Source organism: Salmo salar, chromosome ssa10 (genome assembly GCF_905237065.1).
Source record: "Salmo salar chromosome ssa10, Ssal_v3.1, whole genome shotgun sequence".
Taxonomy (NCBI): Eukaryota; Metazoa; Chordata; class Actinopteri; order Salmoniformes; family Salmonidae; genus Salmo; species Salmo salar.
The window spans coordinates 24092394-24103415 of record NC_059451.1 but is presented as its reverse complement, the minus strand read 5'-3'; positions in this window follow the sequence as shown (position 1 = coordinate 24103415).

Here is an 11022-nt window from a genome sequence, read left to right as displayed (position 1 = left end):
ACAAGTGGCTCAGGTAGTGCAGCTCATCCAGGATGGCACATCAATGCGAGCTGTGGCAAGAAGGTTTGCTGTGTCTGTCAGCGTAGTGTCCAGAGCATGGAGGCGCTACCAGGAGACAGGCCAGTACATCAGGAGACGTGGAGGAGGCCGTAGGAGGGCAACAACCCAGCAGCAGGACCGCTACCTCCGCCTTTGTGCAAGGAGGAGCAGGAGAAGCACTGCCAGAGCCCTGCAAAATGACCTCCAGCAGGCCACAAATGTGCATGTGTCTGCTCAAACGGTCAGAAACAGACTCCATGAGGGTGGTATGAGGGCCCGACATCCACAGGTGGGGGTTGTGCTTACAGCCCAACACCGTGCAGGACGTTTGGCATTTGCCAGAGAACACCAAGATTGGCAAATTCACCACTGGCGCCCTGTGCCCTTCACAGATGAAAGCAGGTTTACACTGAGCACGTGACAGACGTGACAGAGTCTGGAGACGCCGTGGAGAACGTTCTGCTGCCTGCAACATCCTCCAGCATGACCGGTTTGGCGGTGGGTCAGTCATGGTGTTGGGTGGAATTTCTTTGGGGGGCCGCACAGCCCTCCATGTGCTCGCCAGAGGTAGCCTGACTGCCATTAGGTACCGAGATGAGATCCTCAGACCCCTTGTGAGACCATATGCTGGTGCGGTTGGCCCTGGGTTCCTCCTAATGCAAGACAATGCTAGACCTCATGTGGCTGGAGTGTGTCAGCAGTTCCTGCAAGAGGAAGGCATTGATGCTATGGACTGGCCCGCCCGTTCCCCAGACCTGAATCCAATTGAGCACATCTGGGACATCATGTCTCACTCCATCCACCAACGCCACGTTGCACCACAGACTGTCCAGGAGTTGGCGGATGCTTTAGTCCAGGTCTGGGAGGAGATCCCTCAGGAGACCATCCGCCACCTCATCAGGAGCATGCCCAGGCATTGTAGGGAGGTCATACAGGCACGTGGAGGCCACACACACTACTGAGCCTCATTTTGATTTGTTTTAAGGACATTACATCAAAGTTGGATCAGCCTGTAGTGTGGTTTTCCACTTTAATTTTGAGTGTGACTCCAAATCCAGACCTCCATGGGTTGATAAATTGGATTTCCATTTATTATTTTTGTGTGATTTTGTTGTCAGCACATTCAACTATGTAAAGAAAAAAGTATTTAATAAGATTATTTCTTTCATTCAGATCTAGGATGTGTTGTTTAAGTGTTCCCTTTATTTTTTTGAGCAGTATATATACAGTGCATTCAGAAAGTATTGACTTTATGTCACGCTCGTAGAAATGGTCGGACCAAGGCGCAGCGTGATTTGAGTTCCACATCTTTTATTTCTGTGAAACTTAAACAAAACAATAAACAATCTACTACAAACGTGAAAGCCATAGTGCACAAATCACTAATATCACTAATCACTAATATCACTAATATCCCACAATATCCCACAACCCAGATAGGAACAATGGAGAACTTAAGTATGATCCCCAATTAAAGACAACGAACATCAGCTGCCTCTAATTGGGAACCACCAAGAGCACCAACATAGAAATGAAAAGACTAGAACACCCCCTAGTCACGCCCTGACCTACAACACCACAGAGATCCAAGGGCTCTCTATGGTCAGGGCGTGACACTTTACTTGACTTTTTTCACATTTTGTTACATTACAGCCTTATTCTAAAATTGATTACATGAGAGTGAGAGTGCATCATACAAAAAAGTAGACACAAAGTTGTCTCTTGCCATTGCTATATACAGTGTATTCAGAAAGTATTCAGACCCCTTGACTTTTTTCAAATTTTGTTACGTTACAGCCTTATTCTAAAATTGATTACATATCTAAAAAAATCTGCAATCTACACACAATACCCCATAATGACAAAGCGAAAACAGGCAATACGTTTTTCAAATTTTTGCAAATGTATTAAAAATAAAAACAGAAATACCTTATTTACATAAGTATTCAGACCATTTTCTATGATACTCAAAATTGAGCTCTGAAATTGAGCTCCTGTTTCCAGTGATCATCCTTGAGATGTTTCTACAACTTGGAGTCCACCTGCAGTAAATTCAATTGATTGGACATGATTTGGAAAGGCACACACCTGCCTTTATAAAGGTCCCACAGTTGACAGTGCATGTCAGATCAAAAACCAAGCCATGAGGTCGAAGCAATTGTCTGTAGAGCTCCAAGACAGAATTGTGTTGAGCCACAGATCTGGGGAAGGGTACAAAACAATGTCTGCAGCATTTGTAAGTCGCTCTGGATAAGAGCGTCTGCTAAATGACTTAAATGTAAATGTAAGGTACCCAAGAACACAGTGGCCTCCATCATTCTTAAATGGAAGAAGTTTGTAATCACCAAGACTCTTCCTAGAGCTGGCCACCCGGCCAAACTGAGCAATCGGGGGAGAAGGGCCTTGGTCAGGGAGGTGACCAGGAACCCGATGGTCACTCTGACAGAGCACTAGAGTTCCTCTGTGGAGATGGGAGAACCTTCCAAAAGACAACCATCTCTGCAGCACTCCACCAATCAGGCCTTTATGGTAGAGGGGCCAGACGGAAGCCTCTCCTCAGTAAAAGGCACATGACAGCCCACTTGGCACCAAAAGGACTCTCAGACCATGAGAAACAAGATTCTCTGGTCTGATGAAACCAAGATTGAGCTCTTTGGCCTGAATGCGAAGTGTCACGTCTGGAGCAAACCTGGCACCATCCCTACGGTGAAGCATGGTGGTGGCAGCATCATGCTGTGGGGGACTGGGAGACTAGTCAGAATCGAGGCAAAGATGAACGGAGCAAAGTACAGAGAGACCCTTGATCAAAACCTGCTCCAGACCGCTCAGGACCTCAAACTGGGACCTCAAAAAGGTTCACCTTCCAATAAGACAACAACCCTAAGCACACAGCCAAGACAACACAGGAGTGGCTAAGAGACAAATCTCTGAATGTCCTTGAATGGCCCAGCCAGAGCCCGGACTTGAACCCGATCGAACATCTCTGGAGAGACCTGAAAATAGCTGTGCAGCAACGCTCCCCATTCAACCTGACTGAGATTGAGAGGATTTGCAGAGAAGAATGGGAGAAACTCCCCAAATACAGGTGTGCCAAGCTTGTAGCGTCATACCCAAGAAGACTCAAGGCTGTAATCGCTGCCAAAGGTGCTTCAACAAAGTACTGAGTAAAGGGTCTGAATACTAATGTAAATGTGATAGTTCAGTTTTTTTATTTTCTAAATTAGTTAAAAATTCAAAAAACATGTTTTTGCTTTGTCATTATGGGGTATTGTGTGTAGGTTGATGAGGGAAAAAACGATTTAATTAATTTTAGAATAAGGATGTAAAGTAACAAAATGTCGAAAAAGTCATTGGGTCTGAATACTTTCCAAAGGCACTGTATGTATGTCTGCCTGCCTGCCTGCCTGCCTGCCTGCCTGCCTGCCTGCCTGTCTGTCTGTCTGTCTGTCTGTCTGTCTAGGCCTAATTGATTAAATGATTGCCAATCTAGCCTATTGTTGTCACCCTAGACATCATCAGCAGCATTAGTTGTTCACCTCAAAGCATCCCTTGGACCTGGCATTACCTGGTGATGACAGACAGACAGTCCATCGGCAGACAAACAGCAGAGGGAGGAGCAGTGATAAGACACAGCCTTTACACACACAGACAGACAAGATAGGGAGAGCTACACACACTTCCACAAACAATCCCAATGTCCCATCCCAGCCTACATATTCATGCTTGCGCAGATGCACACATGCTCACCCCACATGAGCAGGGCGAGGAGCGAACAAGCATGTGTGTGCACGCAAAAACACACACACACACACACACACACACACACACACACACACATACACATACACATACACACGCATACGCACACAACACACACACACACACACCCACACACACACACTGAGGGCCAAGCTCCAGTCCCAGTGTTCAACCTTTATCTCTGTGAAACTTCATTAAAGCAGAAAGGTCAGCAGCAAACACGTTTCACAGGCAGGCAGGCAGGCTAGGTGATTACGCCCTGTACACCCCACCTCCCTAGTTCACAAGTACTATCTGGAGACCTATTAAAAACCGTAAAAAAATATATATTTTATGCTAAATATTTCCCATTTTGGTATAAATTATATCTGTCCCCTCACAGGTTTATGGTCATTTTAGCCCCTCCTTAACAGCCAGCCAGACAGACTTCTCTCTATCGCTCTCTCATTCACCTGTGGTTAAAAGCATTCTGCTAGTGGTCAGTGTGCCCCTCCCCCACCACGTCTTTCTCTTCCCTACACCCCTCGCCCCTTCCTTCCATTGTCCTGTAGAGCCCAAGCCCAGCTCAGACAGGTGGGATCAGCCCCCACAAAACCTAGGCACACAAATGGCCATTCACCTGGTAGACACCCAGCTACCCCCCCCCCTCATTAGTGCAGTGTCAGACGTTCCGTTTTACTGGAGCATGTCATCCCAGTCTGAGACATCCATTGGTCATATGGAATGGGGAGACTTCACTTCCTGAAGTGCAAGGTTCCAAAGTAGTGAAGCATTCAATCATAAGACTCTGAGTAACTCCAGCATTTCAGGAATTGTAGACTGTTCAAACAGAAATGTGCATGACAATGTATTAGATGAATGAGTTCTAGGGTTAATTGAAATGTATACTGCTCAAAAAAATAAAGGGAACACTTAAACAACACATCCTAGATCTGAATGAAAGAAATAATCTTATTAAATACTTTTTTCTTTACATAGTTGAATGTGCTGACAACAAAATCACACAAAAATAATGAATGGAAATCCAATTTATCAACCCATGGAGGTCTGGATTTGGAGTCACACTCAAAATTAAAGTGTAAAACCACACTACAGGCTGATCCAACTTTGATGTAATGTCCTTAAAACAAGTCAAAATGAGGCTCAGTAGTGTGTGTGGCCTCCACGTGCCTGTATGACCTCCCTACAACGCCTGGGCATGCTCCTGATGAGGTGGCGGACGGTCTCCTGAGGGATCTCCTCCCAGACCTGGACTAAAGCATCCGCCAACTCCTGGACAGTCTGTGGTGCAACGTGGCGTTGGTGGATGGAGCGAGACATGATGTCCCAGATGTGCTCAATTGGATTCAGGTCTGGGGAACGAGCGAGCCGATCCATAGCATCAATGCCTTCCTCTTGCAGGAACTGCTGACACACTCCAGCCACATGAGGTCTAGCATTGTCTTGCATTAGGAGGAACCCAGAGCCAACCGCACCAGCATATGGTCTCACAAGGGGTCTGAGGATCTCATCTCGGTACCTAATGGCAGTCAGGCTACCTCTGGCGAGCACATGGAGGGCTGTGCGGCCCCCCAAAGAAATGCCACCCCACACCATGACTGACCCACCCCCAAACCGGTCATGCTGGAGGATGTTGCAGGCAGCAGAACGTTCTCCACGGCGTCTCCAGACTCTGTCACGTGCTCAGTGTAAACCTGCTTTCATCTGTGAAGAGCACAGGGCGCCAGTGGCGAATTTGCCAATCTTGGTGTTCTCTGGCAAATGCCAAACGTCCTGCACGGTGTTGGGCTGTAAGCACAACCCCCACCTGTGGACGTCGGGCCCTCATACCACCCTCATGGAGTCTGTTTCTGACCGTTTGAGCAGACACATGCACATTTGTGGCCTGCTGGAGGTCATTTTGCAGGGCTCTGGCAGTGCTTCCCCTGCTCCTCCTTGCACAAAGGCAGAGGTAGCGGTCCTGCTGCTGGGTTGTCGTCCTCCTACGGCCTCCTCCACCTCTCCTGATGTACTGGCCTGTCTCCTGGTAGCGCCTCCATGCTCTGGACACTACGCTGACAGACACAGCAAACCTTCTTGCCACAGCTCGCATTGATGTGCCATCCTGGATGAGCTGCACTACCTGAGCCACTTGTGTGGGTTGTAGACTCTGTCTCATGCTACCACTAGAGTGAAAGCACCGCCAGCATTCAAAAGTGACCAAAACATCAGCCAGGAAGTATAGGAACTGAGAAGTGGTCTGTCGTCCCCACCTGCAGAACCACTCCTTTATTGGGGGTGTCTTGCTAATTGCCTATAATTTCCACCTGTTGTCTATTCCATTTGCACAACAGCATGTGAAATTTATTGTCAATCAGTGTTGCTACCTAAGTGGACAGTTTGATTTCACAGAAGTGTGATTGACTTGGAGTTACATTGTGTTGTTTAAGTGTTCCCTTTATTTTTGTGAGCAGTGTAGATTTATTAGAATCAGATGCAGACACACTCCTTTTCTCAAATGTTGGTCAGTAGCACCATCAAACACTGAGATGGGGAATTTAAAAAAGGTAAGCATGATGTGGCTGAGTCAGGAGCTGCTACCGGTCAGGATTTGAAAACTAGGCCCAATAGTAAAGATGTCAGCAGACAGGCTGTCGGAATGTAGACGACAGATAGCAAAACACACACCCATACTACCCTCTACTGGACTGTTGTAGCCGGTGCAGCGTGGTCCTTCAGAGGAGCGATCCACTGGCCACATCATTTAAAACCTTTAACTTTGATTACAGAGTTGCCACTAGAGCAGAGATTCTGTTTTAACAGAATAAAAGCATACATAAAAACATATTGTTGCTATTTGCTATGGACCTCTTTATAGATAAAACAAGAACTAACTCTATTTTGGTACAGCAGGCAGCATTGCAAAACTTGGAGCCTTCATTCAAAACAAGTCACCATGGAGTCTGCCCCACACACCAATGGCCAGTTTTTCAACAATCCTCATACTTAAACCCTTTGCATAACGCACTCATTCAAACAACTCATTATTGGCTTGGCGGTATGACTTCAATGGCCCCAATGTTAACATTCTCTTGACTTCAGCAAATACCTGGAGGAGACAGGATACAATTAATTAGGGCATAATAATGAATTTCCATTCAATTAACAACACCACAATCACACAACTCTGTACATGGATAGAATGAGAGGAGTGTTACACATGTCTGTCACACGTGTTTGGACAGATGGGTTGGCCTGCTGAGTTGCCCCAGTCTAATTTTTGGAAAGCTGCTCGTATTGAAACAGCAATCCAGATGTGGTCATATGAAGACAGTGAAACAGATATGTGACACTCTCTGTGTGACTGAACAGCCTGGGAACTTACACTATATGACCAAAAGTACGAACAAATCTGGGTTTGGCAGGTTTGGCAGATGGGTTTGGCGGATGCCAGGAGAATGCTACCTGCCCCAACGCATAGTGCCAACTGTAAAGTCTGGTGGAAGAGGAATAATGGTTTGGGGCTGTTTTTCATTCATTTTTCATCATTCATCCAGTGAAGAGAAATCTTAATGCTACTGCATACAATGACATTCTAGACGATTCTGTGCTTCTAACTTTGTGGCAACAGTTTGGGAAAGGCCCTTTCCTGTTTCAGCATGACAATGCCCCTGTGCACAAAGCGAGGTCCATACAGAAATGGTTTGTATAGATCGGTGTGGAAGAACTTAACTGGCATGCACAGAGCCCTGACCTCAACCCCATGGAACACCTTTGGGATGAATAGGAACGCCGACTGCGAGCCAGGCCTAATCGCCCAACCTCAGTGCCTGACCTCACTAATGCTCGTGGCTGAATAGAAGTCCCCACAGCAATGTTCCAACATCTAGTGGAAAGCCTTCCCAGAAGAGTGGAGGATGTTATAGCAGCAAGGGGGGGACCAACTCCCATGATTTTGGAATGAGATGTTCGACGAGCAGGTGTTCACATACTTTTGGTCATGTAGTGTGTATGTGATTGTATAGAAATGTAACCAATGTTTGAAGTGTTTTAGTCATCTGTTTGGGCTTCTTGCGGTCAATTTGCAGTCTATAAATTATTAGTAATTATGTTCCGGCCCCCTTACCATCCCCTCAAGAACAAATCTGCCCACAGCTGCACCTAGTTGATGTTTCCTGAGATAGGGCGCTGGGCCACCACAAGCCTGAACAGCTTCAATGCACCTTGGCATAGATTCTACAAGTGTCTGGAAATCTATTGGATGGATGCGACACCATTCTTCCACCAGAAATTACATAATTTGTTTTTTGTTGATGGTGGTGGAAAACGCTGTTTCATGCGTAGCTCCAGCATCTCCCATAACTGTTCAATTGGGTTGAGATCTGGTGACGAAAATGGTCATACTTTACATCATTTTCATGCTCAACAAACCATTCAGTGACCACTTGTGCCCTGTGGATGGGGGCATTCTCATCCTATGGGGGCATAGCCATGGTAGCCAAAATAATGACCAGCATAATGGCTTGCTCAGCATTTTTATACATGACCCTAAGCATGATGGGATGTTAATTGATTAATTAACTCAGGAACCACACCTGTGTGAAAGCACGTGCTTTCAATATACTTTGTATCCCTCATTTACTTTATTTTGGCAGTTACCTGTACATGACACACACAAACTGGCACATCCACAACACAGAACATTTCAGTACAACAACAATAAATGTCTGGTGGCTTGGGATAGATGGGGCCTTATTGCTTCTGTAGAATGTCTCTGTTGTCATCTGAGCATCTACTGCTCTTCCCTCTCTCCAGACACCTGTCAATACACACTTGCACATAGAAAATGTAACTGACCACCTTGTCTTGGATCAGGTCATTTCCTCACATGGACAGTTGCATTTGGAAGAAAAGTATCAGAGATCCAAGAGCACACTGCTCTTTCACTGCTATTCAAGGCGCTGTAGTTAGTTGCCTCCCATCTGATTACTGCAGTCAAAGAAGAGAACGTATCGGATGTCAGCAGTCCCCTACATGACATGGGTCCAGCCCTGGAGGTTGTCTTGGTTACGCAGAAAGCCATCAATTAGGCAGCTGAACTATGGCTGGTTCAACTGCATCATCTCCTCCATCGCCTGGGAGAGGACGGGGGCAGAGGAATTGGAAGGGTATAAACAGGATCCGATGACTGCATGTAGGGTTTTACTCAATTCCTTTCAAAATAATGCCCTGTCAAGCCTTTCTACTCGGTGTAATCGGCCTGTGTGTAGCTGGTGTAGAGAGTCAGGTGCAGGACAGCAGATATGAGTAGAACAACACCAGGTCTGTAAGGGTCCTGTGTGTAGCTGGTGTAGAGAGTCAGGCTCAGGACAGCAGATATGAGTAGAACAACACCAGGTCTGTAAGGGTCCTGTGTGTAGCTGGTGTAGAGAGTCAGGTGCAGGACAGCAGATATGAGTAGAACAACACCAGGTCTGTAAGGGTCCTGTGTGTAGCTGGTGTAGAGAGTCAGGCGCAGGACAGCAGATATGAGTAGAACAACACCAGGTCTGTAAGGGTCCTGTGTGTAGCTGGTGTAGAGAGTCAGGCGCAGGACAGCAGATATGAGTATAACAACACCAGGTCTGTAAGGGTCCTGTGTGTAGCTGGTGTAGAGAGTCAGGCGCAGGACAGCAGATATGAGTAGAACAACACCAGGTCTGTAAGGGTCCTGTGTGTAGCTGGTGTAGAGAGTCAGGCTCAGGACAGCAGATATGAGTAGAACAACACCAGGTCTGTAAGGGTCCTGTGTGTAGCTGGTGTAGAGAGTCAGGCTCAGGACAGCAGATATGAGTAGAACAACACCAGGTCTGTAAGGGTCCTGTGTGTAGCTGGTGTAGAGAGTCAGGCTCAGGACAGCAGATATGAGTAGAACAACACCAGGTCTGTAAGGGTCCTGTGTGTAGCTGGTGTAGAGAGTCAGGCTCAGGACAGCAGATATGAGTAGAACAACACCAGGTCTGTAAGGGTCCTGTGTGTAGCTGGTGTAGAGAGTCAGGCTCAGGACAGCAGATATGAGTAGAACAACACCAGGTCTGTAAGGGTCCTGTGTGTAGCTGGTGTAGAGAGTCAGGCTCAGGACAGCAGATATGAGTAGAACAACACCAGGTCTGTAAGGGTCCTGTGTGTAGCTGGTGTAGAGTCAGGCGCAGGACAGCAGATATGAGTAGAACAACACCAGGTCTGTAAGGGTCCTGTGTGTAGCTGGTGTAGAGAGTCAGGCGCAGGACAGCAGATATGAGTAGAACAACACCAGGTCTGTAAGGGTCCTGTGTGTAGCTGGTGTAGAGAGTCAGGATCAGGACAGCAGATATGAGTAGAACAACACCAGGTCTGTAAGGGTCCTGTGTGTAGCTGGTGTAGAGAGTCAGGCGCAGGACAGCAGATATGAGTAGAACAACACCAGGTCTGTAAGGGTCCTGTGTGTAGCTGGTGTAGAGAGTCAGGCTCAGGACAGCAGATATGAGTAGAACAACACCAGGTCTGTAAGGGTCCTGTGTGTAGCTGGTGTAGAGAGTCAGGCTCAGGACAGCAGATATGAGTAGAACAACACCAGGTCTGTAAGGGTCCTGTGTGTAGCTGGTGTAGAGAGTCAGGCGCAGGACAGCAGATATGAGTAGAACAACACCAGGTCTGTAAGGTCCTGTGTGTAGCTGGTGTAGAGAGTCAGGCGCAGGACAGCAGATATGAGTAATCAACGTATTTACTCAAGTTTTCACAAATACAACACAATATACCGAGCCCACAATAACGGACCGTATACAAGACAAACAATTACTCACAAACAAACACGGGGGAACAAAGGGTTAAATAATGAACAAGTAATTGGGGGATTGAAACCAGGTGTGTAAGACAAAGACAAAACAAATGGAAAATGAAAAGTGGATCGGCGATGGCTAGAAGGCCGGTGACGTCGACCGCCGAACGAACAAGGAGAGGGACCGACTTCGGCGGAAGTCGTAACACTCGGGCCCAGTACAGATCTAGGATCTTAACTTGAGCCAGTTTGCTACAGCAGGAAAATAATCTTGCAGAAACAGAGAATGTGAATTATTATGTGGATTATAATTCATGGACATTTTGTAGGGGTTAATATATTTTTCGAAAGGGAAAATCATGTCTGAAATTTCAAAGTGTAAACAATACACTTCAGTAGCCTTTTTAAACCTCAAATACACACAAGTTTGAAATGTTCTGCTTTGTTGG